Source organism: Triticum aestivum, chromosome 2D, assembly GCF_018294505.1.
Source record: "Triticum aestivum cultivar Chinese Spring chromosome 2D, IWGSC CS RefSeq v2.1, whole genome shotgun sequence".
NCBI classification, from domain to species: domain Eukaryota; kingdom Viridiplantae; phylum Streptophyta; class Magnoliopsida; order Poales; family Poaceae; genus Triticum; species Triticum aestivum.
The window spans coordinates 240256772-240262771 of record NC_057799.1 but is presented as its reverse complement, the minus strand read 5'-3'; positions in this window follow the sequence as shown (position 1 = coordinate 240262771).

Below are 6000 nucleotides of genomic sequence, written 5' to 3'. Positions count from 1 at the left end.
TGATCTGGATTTGAGTTGAAGTTGAGTTTTTATTGATGCGCGCTTGGGGAGCCTTTTCTCATTCAAGCAATTTCTTGCCTTCTGAACCTCGTTTTCTCCGGGACTCATGTCCATCGCTTTCCCCTCACGAGCTCCTCGCGAGCGGGGCAGCGCCAAGCGCGCACGCCAAGTGCGCGCTAGCACTACAACCGGTACTCACCTCTAGTGGGGCCCCTTCTGACGGGGCGACGAGCTCCACAGGGTTCTCAGAAACTCGACGCATCACGACCCAGCTCAAAGCTGGCACTGACTAAGGTAAACCACGACAGAGAACTCGCACCCGGATTCATGAGCTCACGAAGACACAAACTCGCATTGCATAGGAAAGAAAAAACTGCAGTTTGCTTACATGAGGGGCTCCCCCTCTCAAAATGCTCTTACAAGTTTTCTTAGGGCCATGCCCGAGTTTGTGCGCAGGATGAAATGACAGGAGAACAAGGGATCAGCCAGAAATGTCGCTCGGTGCGTCACCCACGGATGCGTCACTCGCGTCGTCGTCGTCTTCATCGGCATCGTCGCTGCCATCGGCGACGCCTCCGTCGCCGTCGTCAACCACGTTGCCCTCGTCTGCGACGACCACCACCGCATCATCCTCCGAAGAGAAGGCCCTGACCAACGCGTCCACATTATCCTCAACCCAACGCGCTAGGTCGCCCCGGATAGCCGTGGGTACGGGGGCGATGGCGGCGTCGAAATTGAAGTTGGGGTCGGCATTCAGGAGGTGGCTGAAGACACGAGAGAAAGCGCGCTCAAGCAGGCCATGACCCATTTCCTCCACAAGTTGGCGAGCTCTGGCAGATCGGGCCTCCAGGCGCGTCACCACCTCAGTGCAGAAGGTCAGGTGGCTGGCATAATCATTCGAGTGAGGGGTCGGCGCCTCCACGTCGCAAATATGGCCCAGGGTGATATTGGCCCTGTTCCGAAGATCCTGAAGCATAGGGGCATGCTCGTGCTCCAGCGTTCGTCGCAAGAGCACTTCCTCCGTGTTTTGCCTCACGACGGCCTCTGCATCATCAACCCGCCTTTGGAGGGAACGCAGCTTGGCGCGGGCGGAGGCCAAGTCTGCCTGCGCCGTAACCAAGGCGGTGGTCGTGGCTTCCGCACGCCTCTTAGCCTCGTCCAACCTGGGCCTGAGGGCAGCGGCCCTGCCCTCATCCTCCGCGCGTGCGAGCTTCAGCTTCAGGTCGTGCCTACCCTCCAGATCTGCGTGAATCTCGGCCACCCGGCGATCAACCTCCTCCTCGACTCTAGCCTCGCGAGCCCCGACGGCATCTTCTGCTTGGGCAACTTGGCTCCCCCTCGTCTCCAGTTGCTCGAGCTCGAGGCTGCGCTCCACGGCCTCCAGGGTCAGCGCCTCCTCACGCTTCCGGACCTCCTCTTCGTTCGCGGGCGTCCCCCTCAGCGACGCAAGAGGGGCCCTGCGCGCCTCCACCTGCTGCTCAAGAGACGCGCTCCAGGCCTGGAGCTCCCACGCGCGCTTCTCCGCAGCCTCGCGGTGGCGGTCAGCCTCGCGAGCCTCGTCCAAAGCTCGTGAGCGGGCTTCATGGGAGACCTTGAGAGACGCCTCGGCCTTCGTGTTCTCAAGGTCACGCTGATAGCGGCCGAGGTTGATGGCCACCTTCAGCTTGCGCCACTCCTCTGCCAGCCAGAGACCTTCAGCCTCAAGACGCGAATCGACACTCGCGAGCTCTTATATGCATTATTGTTGATTTAACCAAGAGCCCATATTGCCTTGTCTTCTCCTGTTTATTGAATGCTCGCAGATTCCAGCTTAGTCCAATGCACGTGCACTATTATTATTATTCACATCGTTCGATCGTGCAAGTGAAAGGCAATTATGACGATATATGATGGACTGATTGAGATGGGAGAAGCTGGTATGAACTCGACCTCTCTTGTTTTTGTAAATATGATTAGTTCATCATTCCTGATTCAGCCTATTATGAATGAACATGTTTGCAATGACAATTAGAGATTATAGTTACTTATGCCATGCTTAATTAGCTAGGAGTTTATAATGGTTTACCTTGCATGCCAACATGCTATTTAAATGGTTGTGGTGTGGTATGATGGGGTGGTATCCTCCTTTGAACAATTCGAGTGACTTGACTTGGCACATGTTCGCACATGTAGTTGAAACAAATCAACATAGCCTTCACGATATTTATGCTCATGGTGGATTATCCTACTCGTGCTTGCACTCAATGTTTATTAATTTTAATGCATGTTCATGACTGTAGTCGCTCTCTAGTTGGTCGCTTCCCAGTCTTTTGCTAGCCTTCACTTGTACTAAGCGGGAATACTGCTTGTGCATCCAATCCCTTAAACCCCAAAGTTATTCTATATGAGTCCACTATACCTTCCTATATGCGGTATCTACTTGCCGTTCCAAGTAAATTTGTATGTGCCAAACTCTAAACCTTCAAACGAAATTATGTTTTGTATGCTCAAATAGCTCATGTGTCAACTAGGGTTGTCTGTATCTTCCATGCTAGGCGGGTTATTCTCAAGAGGAGTGGACTCCGCTCCTCACTCACGAGAAAATGGCTGGTCACCGGGATGCCCAGTCCCATGCTTTATGCAAATCAAATCAAAATAATTGCAAACAAAACTCCCCCTGGGACTGTTGTTAGTTGGAGGCACTCGTTGTTTCGACCAAGCCATGGATTGATGCTTGTTGGTGGAGGGAAGTATAAACTTTACCATTCTGTTTGGGAACCGCCTATAATGTGTGTAGCATGGAAGATATCGCCATCTCTCGGTTGATATGTTGACAATGAAAGTATGCCGCTCAAAATATTATTTATCTCTATTTCAAAAATCGAGCTCTGGCACCTCTACAAATCCCTGCTTCCCTCTGCGAAGGGCCTATCTATTTACTTTTATGCCGAGTCATCACCCTCTTATTAAAAAGCACCAGCTGGAGAGCACCGCTGTCATTTGCATTCATTACTGTTAATTTATATTGGGTATGACTATGCCTGGATCTCTTTTACCATGAATTACAATGTTTAGTCAGTCCTTGAGCTTTAAAGGTGCTCTGCATTTATGTTTTGCGGTCTCAAAAAGGGCTAGCGAGATACCATCTTGTTATATCATATTATGATTGTTTTGAGAAAGTGTTGTCATCCGAGATTTATTATTATTGCTCGCTAGTTGATTATGCCATTGGTATGAGTAAACATGAGACCTAAATGTTATTGTGAATGTGGTTAGTCATAATCTTTGCTGAAAACTTGAATGCTGGCTTTACATATTTACAACAACAAGAGCAAACAGAGTTTGTAAAAGTTTTTATTTATCACTTTCAGTTTATTAACTGAATTGCTTGAGGACAAGCAAAGGTTTAAGCTTGGGGGAGTTGATACGTCTCCGTCGTATCTACTTATCCAAACACTTTTTCCCTTGTTTTGGACTCTAACTTGCATGATTTGAATGGAACTAACCCGGACTGGCGATGTTTTCAGCAAAATTGTCATGGTGTTATTTATGTGCAGAAACAAAAGTTCTCGGAATGACCTGAAACTCCATGGAGATTATTTTTGGAAATAATAAAAAATATTGGAGAAAGAATCAAGGCCAGGGGGCCCACACCCTGTCCACGAGGGTGGGGGCGCCCCCTGCCTCGTGGGCCCCCTGGAGCTCCACCGACCTCAACTCCAACTCCATATATTCGTGTTCGAGGAGAAAAAAAAATCAGAGAAAAAGATTCATCGCGTTTTACAATACGGAGCCACCGCCAAGCCCTAAACTCTCTCGGGAGGGCTAATCTGGAGTCCGTTCGGGGCTCCGGAGAGGGGAATCCGTCGCCGTCGTCATCATATCAACCATCCTCCATCACCAATTTCATGATGCTCACCGCCGTGCGTGAGTAATTCCATCGTAGGCTTGCTGGACGGTGATGGGTTGGATGAGATTTATCATGTAATCGAGTTAGTTTTGTTAGGGTTTGATCCCTAGTATCCACTATGTTCTGAGATTGATGTTGCTATGACTTTGCTATGCTTAATGCTTGTCACTGGGGCCTGAGTGCCATGATTTCAGATCTGAACCTATTATGTTTTCATGAATATATGTGAGTTCTTGATCCTATCTTGCAAGTCTATAGTCACCTACTATGTGTTTAGGGCTTGGCGGTGGCTCCGAAGTGACAATAATCGGGACCACTCCCGGTGATGACCGTAGTTTGAGGAGTTCATGTATTCACTATGTGTTAATGCTTTGTTCCGGTACTCTATTAAAAAGAGGCCTTAATATCCCTTAGTTTCCGCTAGGACCCCGCTGCCACAGGAGGGTAGGACAAAAGATGTCATGCAAGTTCTTTTCCATAAGCACGTATGACTATATTCGGAATACATGCCTACATTACATTGATGAATTGGAGCTAGTTCTGTGTCACCCTATGTTATGACTGTTACATGATGAACCGCATCCGGCATAATTCTCCATCACCGATCCAATGCCTACGATCTTTTCACATATTGTTCTTCGCTTATTTACTTTTCTGTTGCTACTGTTAGAATCACTACAAAACCCAAAAATATTACTTTTGCTACCGTTATTTCCATATTACTTTGCTACTAAATACTTTGCTGAAGATACTAAGTTATCCAGGTGTGGTTGAATTGACAACTCAACTGCTAATACTTGAGAATATTCTTTGGCTCCCCTTGTGTCGAATCAATAAATTTGAGTTGAATACTCTACCCTCGAAAATTGTTGCGATCTCCTATACTTGTGGGTTATCACTCGACAGTAATTTGTTCACCCACCGTAATACTTATGCTATCTTGAGAGAAGCCACTAGTGAAACTGTAACGCCCACGATGCGGCTATATCTCCCACGTGTCGAGGCACGACTTAGAGGCATAACCGCATAGTGGTTTTGTCGCAAGAAGGGTCATCTTCACACAATCCCATGTAATGAACAAGAATGGGATAAAGAGTTGGCTTACAATCGCCACTTCACACAATACATGAATATAAATCATACATCATCCAAAATACAATCATATAGACCGACTACGGTCAAAATCCAGATGAAAATAAGACAACCCAAATGCTAGATCCCCGATCATCCCAACTGGGCTCCACTAGTGATCATCAGGAAAAGACACATAGTAACGACCACGTTCCTCGTCGAACTCCCACTTGAGATCGACCCCATCATCTGCACTGGCATCGTCGGCACCTGCAACTGTTTTGGTAGAATCTGTGAGTCACGGGGACTCAGCAATCTCACACCCGCGAGATCAAGACTATTTAAGCTTGTAGGAAAGGAAGGTGTAATAAGGTGGAGCTGCAGCGGCAATAAGCATATATGGTGGCTTACATACGCGAAAGAGAGCGAGAAGAGAAGCAACGGAGCGGTCGTCAACTAGCAATGACCAAGAAGTGATCCTGAACACCTACTTACGTCATACATAACTCAGACCGTGTTCACTTCCCGGACTCCGCCGAGAAGAGACCATCACGGCAACACATGCAGTTGATGTATTTTAATTGGGTCAAGTGACAAGTTCTCTACAACCGGACATTAACAAATTCCCATCTGCCTCATAACCGCGGGCACGGCTTTCGGAAGATAATACCCTGCAGGGGTGTCCCAACTTAGCCCATCATAAGCTCTCACAGTCAACAAAGGATAAACCTTCTCCCGGAAAGACCCGATCAGTCTCGGAATCCCGGTTTACAAGACATTTCGACAATGGTAAAACAAGACCAGCAAAGCCGCCCGAATGTGCCGACAAATCCCGATAGGAGCTGCACATATCTCGTTCTCAGGGCACACCGGATGAGCAGTCCGTACAACTAAAACCAATCCTCGAGTTTCCCCAAGGTGGCGCTGCAACGGCCTCTAGTTTGGACCAGCACTCAGAGGAACACTGGCCCGGGGGTTTAAAATAAAGATGACCCTCGGGCTCTAGAAAACCCGGGGAAAAAGGCTTAGGTGGCAAATGG